Source organism: Argopecten irradians, chromosome 8 (assembly GCF_041381155.1).
Source record: "Argopecten irradians isolate NY chromosome 8, Ai_NY, whole genome shotgun sequence".
Lineage (NCBI taxonomy): Eukaryota > Metazoa > Mollusca > Bivalvia > Pectinida > Pectinidae > Argopecten > Argopecten irradians.
The window spans coordinates 19,219,494-19,234,792 of NC_091141.1; positions in this window are offsets into that span (position 1 = coordinate 19,219,494).

A 15,299-nucleotide genomic window follows, 5' to 3' on the forward strand; every position below is an offset into this window, starting at 1 on the left:
TGATATGATAGCAAATGATACTTTAGCTATAAATACTAACCGATCCGCTGATTATGTTTCTGACGATATATGCGATATTACTGAACGTAAAAATATGGATAAAACAGTTAATTCTTTCGGTAGAAAATTATTGTCATTCTGTAAAAATACTGGTTTTAGAATAATGAATGGACGACATCCTTGTGACCGAGAGGGAAGTGTTACATTTTTTAGTACGAATGGTACTAGCCTTATTGATTATCTACTTGTGGAGACTAATAACTTTCATGACATAGTAGAGTTTGTAGTCTGGAAATTTTGAACCTGTCTCCGACCACGCACCTATATCTTTTTTACGTTCAGAATAGAACAAATCTCTGAAGTAATACAAATTAAAGATGATATTCATACTAGATATGTATGTGAAAATATACGATTGATGGATGGAAATATAAATGAGATAAGACAAAATTTTATGGAAAATATGAATTCATTAAATGATTCACTTAGACCTTCATTGACAAACCCGGTTGATATTGAAATATGTATTGAACGAGTTGGTTCTATTCTACGTGATGTATGTTTACCGTTGTGTGATGCTTTTACTTGTAATTTACATAAATCTGATGAATGTCAAAGGAAGAAATCAGCATTGAAAGAAGATACACCTTGGTTAAATGATATTTGTAAGCAAAAGTACAACGAATACAAAAGAGCCTTGTATGATTTTGATAATGAGAAAAATGACAGTAATCATAAAGGGCTTGTAGAGAAAAAGAACCGCTTATAAAAAGTATGAAGTAAGACTTAAAAGAGAATATCAACGACATGAAGGTGATATGATGGAATATTTAAGAAAACATAATCCAAAACACTTTTTACAAATTTTCTGCAAAAGTAAATCAAAGACATCTGATAAACTTTCAATTGATGATTTCTTCCTCCACTTCAAGAATCTCGCGAGCCAATGTAACCTAGATGGGGATCAATGTACCAACAATACTAATGATGTTATTGATAACAATTTGTCATGTGTGTTTAATGAATTAGATAAGGAAATTATTGATCAAGAGGTATTATTTTCTATACGCAAATTAAAAAAAAAAGTTGTGGTGTCGACAAAATACTTGATGAACTTTTCTTTGATTGTAAGGACATACTTGCTCCATTTTTGGTCAAGCTTTTTAATGCCATTTTTCATTCGGGCATATTTCCAGAGGCCTGGTCTACTGGTCCTATCACACCAGTTTTTAAGAAAGGTGATACTGAAAATATTAATAACTACAGAGGAATAACTCTTGTTAGCTGTATGGGTAAACTTTTTACATCCATATTGAATGAACGTTTAGTAAAGTGGAGTACTGAAAATGATATTATAACAGATGCTCAATTTGGCTTCACACTATTCTACAATAGATACAATATATGTACTTCAAACCTTAATTAACAAGTATTTAAGTAAAAAGGGCGGGAAATTGTATTGTTGTTTGGTGGATAAGAAGGCATTCGATCTTATTGATAGATCTCAGTTATGGAGTAAATTGATTAAACAGGGTGTAAGAGGGAAAATGTTACAAATAATTCAATCATTATATAGCTCGGTCAAATCTTGTGTTAATCATAATGGTTATTATTCATATTTTTTCTCAAATACAATCGGTCTCTTCCAAGGAGAAATTCTCTCCCCGATTTTGTACTCATTATTTGTAAATGATTGTGAAATGCACTTTATTAATGAATGCTGTCCATCAATTGAACTTAATTTAATAAGTATTTTTCTTTTAATGTATGCAGATGATACAGTGCTTTTTGCAGAAATATCATACTGATATTTCATACCATTTTTCATTTTAACTAAAATACATATAAATAAAGTTATTTCTGAAAATAGCTATCTTTTAACTCCATATATCTTAACCAAAAACCCTATTTTTGTTAACAATCCTTGTGGTATAGCGCCTTAAGTGTTTTATTGTTCAAGACAGCTAGATATCACATTATACTTGTCAATATCTACAATTATCTAAACCTCAGCATTCCGGTTTTTTGTTCGGTTCGGCCCCTCAAGTAAATCTATTCACTCAATGTCAATCAATACCCCGGAACTAGCTTTTTACGCTAGGTGTCATCTATTGTTAAAGAATTAATGTCCACTTTAGACTCAGGTAAACTTACATAACCACCTGGTTAGTAAGGATATTGTATGCCTTAGGTCCTTAAGAACCCACGCTATACGATGACCAATCGCTGCATTTGTTACATAGCGCTAATTAACTCCGAAACAGTTTTGACCAATCAAAATTACGTGACACCTGGATAAGTTGTGTGTAACTGTTCCCAAAGCTCACTAACAGCTGGAACATCGAATAAAGATACACGAAACTTAACAGGCTGTCTCCATCCTAATTTCAGACAAACCAACAAACCACAAACCAAACCAAACCCAAAAACAGTATAAAAGATTGGTGGTGATCCCTAAGGTCCCCGATGCCAGGGAGTAGGAACATCACTGTTCCGCTAAACTACAGCCGGCCTCCAAGGAGACAGAACCTTCGTCAACAACAGCAGCAACAAGAACAACAGCAGCAACAAGAACAACAGCAAAACCAACAACAGGAGCAGCAACAAGACCAGCAACCAGAACAAGCCCAACCAAATGCTGTGACATTAGACAATCAGCAAGAAAATCCACCAGAAGCTGCTGCCATTGTACAAGATCCAGCAACACTTCATTTACCACCCCCACCGCTGGAATTGCTCCCATTAGACATGGCGTCAGGAGGAATAAACCTCAAAAAGTATAATGGTTCTGAGTCACCATTAATTTGGCTCACAAACCTAAAAGACTGGCAGGACTTTCATCACTTAACAGATGAGAGAACAATGGCTGCCATGTCCTTTAATTTGGAGGGAGCGGCAGCTCTATGGCTTCAGGGGCTTTCTCCTGAAGACCGACAGGACTTTGTCCGATTCAAAGAACTGTTCGTGGCACGATTTGGAAAAAAAGCATCCAATAACAAGTTTTTCTCAACAAAACAAGGGTCGGATGAGAATGTAGAAAAATACCTGGAGCGTGTCGAAAAGTTGGCCCTTGGACATGAACTTCCAGAATATTCTAAAGTTCAGGTAGCTATGAACGGACTCAATGCCAAAATTAAAAGTAGGGTCTTAGGAAAGGAGCCTACTACCTTCTCTGACTTGCGGCACTTTGTCGATTTGGCCCGAGAAGAACTGGCATGTACTGGTGATAATGACACTGTCAATGTGTTATCAATGACAAAATTGTGCGATGACCTAGTCTCGAAACTGCAAACAGAGGTAAAAGCCCAAATACATGAGGTACAGCAGGAAGTGTCTGCCATTGCTGCAAAACATCACTCCAAAAGTCAGCAACAGAGCAGAACACCATTTTATCACCAACAGTCATCACAGCAGCCGTCCCAGCAAGCGCCCCAACAGCCGGTCCAACAGCTATCTCAGCAGCCGCTCCAACAGACATTCAACCAGCCGTTCCAGCAGCCATTCCAGCAGACATTCCAACAGCCGTTCCAACATCAATTCCAGCAGTCATTCCAGCAGCAGCCATTCCAGCAGCCATTCCAGCAGCCATTCCAACAGCCGATCCAACAGCCATTCCAACAGCCATTCAACCAGCCGTTCCACCAGCCACAGCAACAACCATTTCGCAGAAATCCAAACAGAGGGCCATGCCAAGGATGTGGTAAGTCATGCTTAAGTCGTTATTCTTGTCCGGCATATAACACACGATGTGCTCATTGCAAAGTTTGGCATCACAGTGTTGATGTGTGTCGCAGTAAGAAATTTGGGCAACCTCCTAATAATCAATCTCAGCACTTCACTACTAACCATTAGGGATGCGCGCCTATCCCTGGAAACAAGGATAGGCAACACCAGGCTAACGTTCTCAGCACAGGAAACAAGAGTACTAATAACTCCACAACACTAACGTCTACCAAACCCAAACCCCCACAACCACCCAATACTGATGTGGAGATAGTCAACCTTGTTACCCCTGTTGAAAGGAACTCTGTTAGTGTAGAAATATATGATTCACCAGTTAAGGCACTCGTTGATACAGGTGCAACTATCTCCTGTGTATCATTCTCATTGTTATCTAGTTTACAAGTTAACACTGCTACACAAATAAAACAGAGTTCTGCTATATCTGCTGTAGTTGCAGGAGGAGAGTCTCATCGTAGCCTAGGTACCATAACCATCCCTGTAACCATTTGTGGTAGTACATTTAGTGCTGATTTTCATGTTTTCGAGAAATTTCACCTTCCATTAATTCTAGGTTTAGATTTTTTAGACAAACATGAGGCTGTTATTGATATTAGGAACAAAACATTATTTTTGAAAGACGCCAGTTCAAATCAAGTCCTATCAATCAACACAGAGGTATCTTTGGCTAGAACAATTAGTCGGTCAACCCTTCCCCCTTGTTCTATGAACAACGTGAAAGTCCACGTTTCTGAACTGCCCGTCCATTCAGAAGTTTTGTTTGAACCACTCCCACAGTTGCCATCTTTAGGCTTAGTTGGAGCAAAATGTGTGTCTATTATTCAACCAGACCATTCCTGTATAATTCAAGTTCTAAATCCATCTGACAAAAACATAGTGCTTTTTCCTAACCGAGTGATAGGTTCAGTATCAGTTATAGACAAAAACCTAGACATGGTTATGTCCCTTGATACTCCTTTTTCAAATGAGAAATCATCAGACTCAAAATCTACTGAGCAACTTTCTTTTGACTTAAGCAATGCAGACCTTTCAGAAAACCAAAAGAATATATTACAAACATTTCTCAATCAGAATAGGAGGGTTTTCGCAACTGATCTGTCAGAATTAGGAAATACTAATCAACAAACCCATAGGATTGAAACAGGAAATGCACCCCCAATAAGGCAAAGATTCTATCGCCAAAACCCAACAGTAAAGGCCGAGACAGAAAGACAAATCAAAGAAATGCTAGAAAACGATATAATTATTGAGTCAACGTCTATGTGGCAAAGCCCTGTTGTCATGGTAAAAAAGAAAAATGGCCAATTACGATTCGCTGTAGACTATAGAAAATTGAATGCTGTTACCAAACAATACACATTCCCTTTACCACGTCTTGAAGATGTTTTTGACTCTATTGGTGAATCCAAAGCGCATTTTTTCTCCACCCTTGACTTAGCTTCGGGTTTCTGGCAAATTCCTATGGACCCTGAATCTGCCCATAAGTCAGCGTTTGTCACTCCAGCTGGTGTCTATCAATGGAAAAGAATGCCGTTTGGACTTGTGAATGCCCCGGCAAGTTTCCAGTCTCTTATGTGCAAAGTGTTGAAAGGTTTGAATTGGAAAACCTGTCTAGTGTATGTGGATGATATTTTGGTATTTTCACAAACATTTGAGACTCATTTAAAACACTTGAAAGAGATCTTTGATAGGTTACATCAGGCGAATCTTACGCTAAAAGCTAGTAAGTGCTCGTTTGCCCAGCATCATGTCAAATACCTTGGCCATGTGATAACTAAGGATGGGGTTGCAGTTGACAAATCCAAAACAGATGCTGTAGATTCATATCCTGTACCCAGAACCTACAAACAAGTTAAGTCATTTCTCGGACTTTGCAATTACTATAGAAAGTTCGTTCCTAACTTTAGTAAAATAGCATCCCCTCTTAACAAACTCACTCAAAACGACGTTAAGTTTGAATGGACTCCCCGTTGTCAAAAGGCATTTGACCAATTAAAATGTGCTCTAACTTCTCCACCAGTACTTGCTTACCCAGACCATACAAAGCCTTTTATCTTGACAACAGATGCCTCAGGTGAAGCCATAGGGTATGTGTTAGGACAACTTGACTCATGTAATCGTGAGCGAGTAATTGCGTATGGTGGTCGCTCTCTTAATAAACATGAGAGAAAGTACAATACTTCTGAAAGAGAAGGTCTCGCCATTGTTGAGGGCATAAAGCAGTATCATGTTTATCTGTCGGTACGACGATTTAAGATATATACTGACCATAGTGCTCTCAAATGGATGAATGAAATCAAGCCAGAGTCAACTGGTAGGCTAGCCAGATGGGCTATTCTCCTTCAAAGTTATGACTATGAAGTCATTTATAAAGCAGGTAAAACAAATGCAGTGGCTGATGCTTTGTCAAGAAGACCATACCCTCAACCTGACACTGACAGTCATGTAACCAATGACATAGAGGATACAATTCCTTGTCCAGAGGTAGCAGCCTTAAATTGCAGGAACCAATCTTCTCTTCAACAAGTTACGTTCCTTTACGGCAACCACCTTCCAAGTGCTCAAGTCACAGAAGTAACCCACTCTCCCTCTCTTGAACAAATCGGTAAGCTTCAGTCTGAATGTCCTGATTTTAGGGCCATATACAATTACTTAGCTACTGGAAGTCTACCTAACATCAAATCACAAGCTACAAGAGTACTATCGTTATCTAGACAATATGTTATGCTCGATGATACTCTGTATCATTTGTACACACAATCCTCTAAAAGAGATACTCAAAATGTACCAATCAGGCAGCTATCAGTCCCACGGTGCATTCGAGAAGATGTACTTCGATCATATCATGATTGTCAGGCAGGCGGTGCACATTTAGGATTTGATAGAACATACAAAGCCATACAGTTAAAATATTATTGGCCAAGAATGTTTCAGAACATAGTTGATTATATCAGGTCGTGTGACACTTGTCAACGGATAAAGAAATCCACACATCAAAAACAGGCCCCACTTACCAATATGCCCATAAGTGACACATTCACACGACTCCACATGGACATATTAGGTCCCATCACAAAAACAAAAGAAGGTTACAAGTACATTCTTTTGGTAGTTGATTCTTTCAGTAAGTGGCCTGAGGCTTTCCCTTTGAAAACACAAGACTCAAAAGAGATTGCCAAAGTGTTGTACTCTGAGATATTTGCTAGATATGGTGCTCCAAGTTCAATAGTCAGTGACAGAGGACAAAATTTCATGAGCAAACTTGTCACAGCTGTGTGTGAAATCTTTCAGGTGACCAGGCACTTTACTAGTTCCTATCATCCCCAAACTAACTCTACATGCGAACGCATGAACAGCACTATGGCTCAATGTTTAAGGGCGTATGTTGATAAAAATCAACAAAACTGGCCAGAATTCTTACCAGGTGTTCTAATGGCATTTAGGATGTCTCCATCTACACAGGCTTCTAATCTGTCTCCTTATCACATTCTTTATGGAAAGGAAATGAGTTTGCCTTTTGATACTGCTCTGATCCCAAAGGATGGTCTAAACAGAGATGCTAAAACGTATGTAACTCAACTCATAGACCACCTTAAGTATGTCAAACATACTGCAAACAAAAACATAGCAGACGCCAGAGCTAAGCAAAAGAAGCACCATGACAAAAAAGCCAGTATTCCTGAATTCCGTGTTAGAGACCTGGTAATGCTACATTCACCAAAGATTCCACAAGGCTTATCACCAAAACTGCATAACCCATGGGATGGACCATATTACATAGCGGATATAGGTCCTAACCATACTTTCAAACTTCGACGGTGCAGTACACATCGAGAAATCAAATCTCTTATACATGCTAACCGTCTAAAACCATACTCAAGCCCAAATAAAAGAGTATTCAATCAACCCAACCCAAATCAACCCAGCCAACCCAAACCAATTCGACCCAACCAACCCAAACCAACCCAACCCAAACCAACCCAACCCAAGCCGACTCAACCCAACCAACCCAAACCAACCCAACCCAAACCAACCCAACCCAAGCCGACTCAACCCAACCAACCCAAACCAACTCAACCCAACCAACTCAAACCAACCCAACCCAAACCAACCGAACCCACGCCCACTCAACCCAACCAACCCAAACCGACCAAACCCAAACCAACCCAACCCAAACCGACTCAACCCAACCAACCCAACCCAACCCAACCCAAGCCAACTCGACCCAATCAACCCAGACCAATTCCACGAAATCAACCTCCTTCAACTGATGATAAATCAGCACATCCCAACCAACCCCAACCCTCCCAAACAAACCATTCTCAACCTAATGATGACCAGAGAACATATCCTGTAGAGAAACTTCTAGGGTGTAAGATTCGTCATGGTGTGAAATTTTATAGAGTGAAATGGAAAGGTTATTCAGAACGAACCTGGGAGCCTATTGATAATCTTCCTCAGGACATGGTTCGAGAATTTCATATCACAAAAACGCAAACAGGAAAGGCACGTAAAAGGAATAAAAAGTCAAAACTGACTTGCTTTTCACAGTCATAAGTATCTTACATTGGTAGTAACACCAACTATACCTAAGATTTGTTTTTTATAATTCTGTAACGTTCTAAATGCTAAGATTTAAATAGATGTTTCTGTTTATTTAGTGCTTTGAGTTGTGGCCACAGCTCATATCGGCAAAAAAAACGTTAAATTTCTTTTCCATTTCTGTCCCCTCTTAGGTATCTTTGGTCTTTCTCCTGCGTGGAGCTTCCTGGCTGTGATGATTCTGTTTGTCTTACCTTTTGCTGCTTGTGACACTTCCTCCACACTCGTTCAACGCCTGAACTACGGTATATTGTTCGATAAAACGGCCAAGCTACACTTAGGCCAAGAGTACTGGTCTCATACTTTTGAGGTACCACTTCCATCTCTCATGTTCTTACCTGGACCTTTGCAGTGTACAAATCGACATTGTGAACCAGCAAACGTAGTTCTTAAAACCCTGAACAATCTAAGAATACAATGTATGGCTAATGTCAATACCACTGTTGCGAAAATCCATCGGCTCATACCTCACTCGTATTTTCCAAACACTGTCAGATTCACGTCGAGGAGATCAAAAAGAGGGCTTTTTGACTTCATTGGACAAATTTCAAAGTCACTGTTTGGAACAGCAACATCAAATGATGTCGACAACCTTAAACGACATATGCAAACCTTGAACAACAACAATGTTAAACTCGCCAAAGCTATGACCCAACAAGCTCATCAATTGACATCATTTGTATCTACTGTTAATGAAAGATTTGATAATGTTGTTAAGGCAGTCCAAGAAAATCATGATCAGTCAGTTACTCTTGCAAATAAATTTTCGGGTGCTTTGGATGGTATTCAACATGAATTTATTCTGTTGGAAAATATGATTTTGAAACAAATTAATGCAAGTGCAGTGTTGGACAAGCATTTAGAGCGAATGCAGCTCGCAATCCATGATTTTGTAAAAGGCAAGTTGTCTCCCTTTATTTTATCACCTAAGATCATAACATCTACTTTAAAACAAGTTCAAAACTTACTAAGTTCAAAATACCCGGGAAACAACATAATTCATTTTGATCCATTACATTATTATTCAGCTGCTAAATTTTTATATGCGAGACACCATCATAATTTGTATATCTTATTAAAGATCCCCATATCTTCTTTTGTCCAACCCTTATCTTTGTATAAATTATACTCTTATCCAGTCCCAATCAATTCTTCATCTACTCATGCAACTCAATTATTAGATACTCCTGATTACTTTGTTCACACCAGTGATAATCAGCATTTTTCTGCCATGTCACATGCTCAAATTAGTCAATGTACTGGACAAGACATTATATACTGTCCATTTCACATTGCTTTACAATCTGTAGCAATTGGTTCATGCTATTCAGCAATTTTTTATAATCAGAAGTCTCATGTTAAGTCATTTTGTGATTTTAGATTTTTGCCTAATATTCTTACACCTAGCATTATTGAACTTTCTCCTTCCAATTTATTAATGTATCGCATCAATATGTTAGCACTAGACTGTCCTGCAGGACAGAAGATGACTAAAGGTTGTAATTTTTGTGTTATAAAAGTACCATCAAGATGTTCTGTAACTTCTGAAACTTTGTATCTCCCTCCAAGGTTAGGTCAAGGTCAAAATGATTCTAATGATATCACTATTTTACATCCTGTCAATCTAGCTTTGATCCAGCATTTTTTCACCCCAGAAAACCATGCATCAGTTTTTGGAGATACTAGTTATGGAAACTTAGTAGATGTCAAAATTCCAGATATAACATTTTTCAATCATTCTTTTTCTCAAACAGTAGCCAATGACAAAAAATATCATCTTAGCCTTGAACGTATAGCTAAAAAAACAAAACAAGGTGAAAAAGTATTTCAGTCATTATCAGAATCTATGATTGACGGCGAGTTAGAGTTTGGTTCACTTAAATGGCCAGATACAAGTGGAATTATAGCATTAGTTGCTGCTATCTCTGCATGGATAGCTATTGGTCTTTTTATTTGGATATTTAGAAAGTATCGCCACCTAACATCACTTGTGTTACTCTCGCAACAATCCTCTGCTCTAACCATTCCACCTAACATACCCAGTTTTCATTTTAAGGGTTTGCCTGATTTAACAACCCAACCTACAATCACTGACCATGTCTATAATTCTTTACAGACCCCATGGCCTTATGTCACCTTGTCTTTACTAACAACAGCTGGCATTCTAATATTCAGCTACTTCCTGTGGAAGAAGGTGAATTCTTCTCATAAGACCACTCTTTACCTTGAACTAACCACTGGCCACACTTGTTTGCTTATCAAGTTGGCATCACTCCCTCTTTGTCCTGAAAACTGGATCATAACTCCACCAACTAATGTAACTAGTTTAACACTCACAGGGCGAGTTTTCCGTTCACTTCATATTGAATGGGATCAATTTTCTGTCATCCATACTATAACTAATAAGCCAATCACCATCAATAACACCATTAGCTTGTCCCCATTTCAATCTCGACACATTGCCAAACTTCTCAAGCAACCTTATGCTGCTTATTTCATGATTACACATCATGGTTACTTTCAACAACTGAAGTAAACGGTCATATCTGACAAATATTGAGCCAAACAGTGTTATATGCACTCGAATACATTAGCATGACTTACTTGTTCACTTATGTGTATATATTGTAGCTTATATTTGTTTGTATTTGAATTATTTTATGAATGTATGTCAATGGTTTTTTTTTTCAAATATCGGTATTTGTCTTAACTAAGTATTGTGAAATGAACATATTGATCATATGTTATTGTACTTATTCATGTTAAACATTTTTGCTTTTTGTAAATGTGTTTGAATTATCTCCCTTTACCAGTCCTTATATATCTTACCCACTACCCCTACTTTTAATCTTTGAGGACAAAGATTTTTTCCAACCAGGGGGGATATATCATACTGATATTTCATACCATTTTTCATTTTAACTAAAATACATATAAATAAAGTTATTTCTGAAAATAGCTATCTTTTAACTCCATATATCTTAACCAAAAACCCTATTTTTGTTAACAATCCTTGTGGTATAGCGCCTTAAGTGTTTTATTGTTCAAGACAGCTAGATATCACATTATACTTGTCAATATCTACAATTATCTAAACTCAGCATTCCGGTTTTTTGTTCGGTTCGGCCCCTCAAGTAAATCTATTCACTCAATGTCAATCAATACCCCGGAACTAGCTTTTTACGCTAGGTGTCATCTATTGTTAAAGAATTAATGTCCACTTTAGACTCAGGTAAACTTACATAACCACCTGGTTAGTAAGGATATTGTATGCCTTAGGTCCTTAAGAACCCACGCTATACGATGACCAATCGCTGCATTTGTTACATAGCGCTAATTAACTCCGAAACAGTTTTGACCAATCAAAATTACGTGACACCTGGATAAGTTGTGTGTAACTGTTCCCAAAGCTCACTAACAGCTGGAACATCGAATAAAGATACACGAAACTTAACAGGCTGTCTCCATCCTAATTTCAGACAAACCAACAAACCACAAACCAAACCAAACCCAAAAACAGTATAAAAGAAACACCAGAGAAATTACAGAAAATGTTAGATGCTCTGAAGTCTTACAATAATAAACATAGCCTTAATTTGGATATTGATAAGACAAAAATTGTTGTGTTTAGGAATGAGGGTATTATTAGAAACAATGAAAAGTGGTTTTATAATGGAAGCGAATTACAAATTGTTGACCGATTCCATTATATTGGAATGCTTTTCAATTATAATGGGAAATTCTATGTAACTCAAAAACATGTTGCTGAACAAGGCAATAAGGCTTATTATTCAATCAATAGTAAGTTCAAAAATCATCAATTTAACGTAAGTACACAATGTTCTGTATTTGAAACATATGTCATAAAGCCTTAGATATAGAAAAGGTTTATTTAAATTTTTGTAAAAAAATACTAGGGGTAAAAAAGAGCACTTGTAATAATTTAGTATATTGTGAACGCGGAAGATTGCCATTGTCAACATTAAGACAATTACGTATAATTAAGTATGGCTTAAAATTCGTAACTCAAATAACTGTGTATTAAGAGCTTGCTACGAAGACAGAATACGCTCTGATGACAGTTGGATTTTAAATATATACGAGGGGAATTAAATAAATAAGGATTAACATATCTCTGGAATAATACGACAGGAGATAATAAAGTTACTTATAAAATTATTGAGAATAGATTTTACGATGTTTATAGACAAGAACTTATTTCAAATGTACAAACGATATCAAAGGGGTTTCTTTATAGACATATTATAGATTAATTCACTCCCAATTTTACTTAACAAAATCAATTAATAATTCACATAAGAAGAATATTGCACGTATAAGACTTAGTTCACATAAATTAAATTTTGAATAAGGGAGGTATAGGAATCGTCAGAGAATTCAAAGATTGTGTGAGGTATGAAATGCTAATGACATTGAAGATGAATTTCACTTTATACTTATATGTAATTGATACTCTGAATTAAGAAAAAATATATTAAATCATATTATTATAGACGTCCTAGTGTGTTTAAGTTGGTCCTTCTATTATCAACCCAGAATATAGGGGAATTAAACAGGTAAGGAAAATATATAGATTTGGCTTTAAAGCTACGAGATAATTTAACTTCTAATTAAGTTAATTAATATTCCAAGGTTTTGAAATGTGCATTATAAATCATTGATCTTATGTTTTATGAAATGGTATATATACATAATTAATCATACAATGTACCTGTTTTGTTATGCAAAATGTAGTTATATGTTTGTCCAGCACTGTCTGCATTGTTATATTGTATATATTTATGTCAACTCTCCGATGTTGTAAAAAACAAGGAAATAAAAGAATCTGAATCTGAATCTGAGCTCATATTATAATCTTAGATAGTTAGTTCCATTATAGTCCAAAAATCAACATTTGTTTACTTTGCCATGAACTCTATCTCAGACCATTTGAAACTTTACAGCTTAAAATGCCTCAATTAAAAATAGGCCTGAGATTACAAATGCAGTTTTATGAAGTTTCAAGTTTTCTTTTACTTATTTTTTCTTCTGCTTGAACCCTGCAATTTTACAACATGTCTTTTGAATTTAAATAATACGTATAAAAGTTGCGAGTTGAATGGATCCCCTCCTGTGTGAGGGCAACTTATTGTATCATTTCCCTCTTTTAAGTAATAAATTTTTTTTTCTAAAAAAAAAAAAATATATATATATATATATATATATTTTCAGTAATAGCGGCTTTATAATTGGCCTAAGGACACCTAAAACATCCCAACATATTTTGGTAATTGTTTTTATTACATTTTATATATTTTTTATATAATCTCAACATCTTGTCCTTGACCCACTAAATTAGTAAATAAAAGAAATGTGAGATTTCAAAAAAAAAAAAAAAAATCTTAGTCACTAATAAGAACAGTATTTATGCATGGTTTAAAGAAATAGAAAATTACCAAGACAAACGAGGTGATGGTAGACACATTCGATCACTCAAACTCTCTATGGAAAACATTGATGACATAAACACAAGCTAAAAAACAATTCAAAATCTTGGAATTGAGTAGAAAATATGTACAATGATCAATAAATTGATATTGGGAATATATTGAGAAAGAGTAACTAATATTACTAGGCAGTGTTGTGATGAATTGTTAGAAGGCGAAATAGTCTACCAAGGAGAAGATAGCGACTGAGAAAGAAAGAACAGCAGAATGAAGCACGTACGGGGAATGATAGCAGCTACTCACAAGCAGTGAAACATGGAAAGTAAGTTTTCAGACTTTATGTCATATATGGCAAACAAAGCTAGTAACGAACAATACAGTTTAGTCCATCTTTGAATGGCCTTATAGCTGTTGAATGGTATGTAAGCTATCACATTTCAAAGAGACCAACCATCTTTGATTAAAGAATATTTACACGACAAGTTGACGGGAGAAGAAGTAGACCTTCTTGCCATCCGGGATTGTTTTCAAATCAGAAAACGTATTAGAGGTACCGAATAGGGATTATCAGCGGATATTTTTAAATGTCCAAATTAATAATTGTGATACTTTTAGAGATCGTCTTCTCAAGAAAACTATTCGCAACACTTCATGAAAAAGGTGGAAACCCCTAGAAGGAGTAATGCACAACATAGGATCAAAACTATCGAAATTCATAGATATTGACTGAAATATTGTTTTGTTAACAGGTTACCAATTTAATACCAATGATTCCAGTTAATAAACAAAAAACGGAAAGAAAAGAAAACAATTAAAAGCTATTTTTTCAGGCATTGACCGTAGAATTGCTTGTCGACCAGCTGATCAGTGACATTTCTAATGGTCATATGCTCTTCTCCGGTTTTTTTTAATAGATATAACGTGTTTGAAGTATCCGAACTGTAAGGTCAAGGTGAAATCTGCTAATATGATTAAATGATAATAATACAAAAGCATATGCAAGGTAACAAAAATGGATATAGAAATTACGTATGCCTTTTGCAGCTATGATGACACGAAATTTAGCGATATGCTGTAATTCCAATGTAATTTGTCAAATTCATCAGATATTTATTGCCTTGGAAAATTGAATTTAAGATTTTAAAAAACCAAAGGTTTTGCTTATGTTGTATACATATATACCTTAGATGCAAATCAAGAGACCAGTCTTCATCTGATATTCAATATGATCATTGTTTTTGTAGTATGGCTTTTCGAGGGTTAGAGTATCTAAATGCTCATAAATTCAGTATGGTTTATATTCAGCATCCCCAAAAAAAATCCATTGCTTGGTAATAGCATAGACTTTCATACAACTGGTTGTATTGATATTTATTAAGTTTCATAATGAATAAAACAAACTTTTGTCACTAAAATTGGTAAAATTTGTTGATCTTTATAGGGGACGTAAGTCTTTGTTGTTAACTACGTCATAAAATAGCAAAACACTGCATACAGGGTATAACTTTA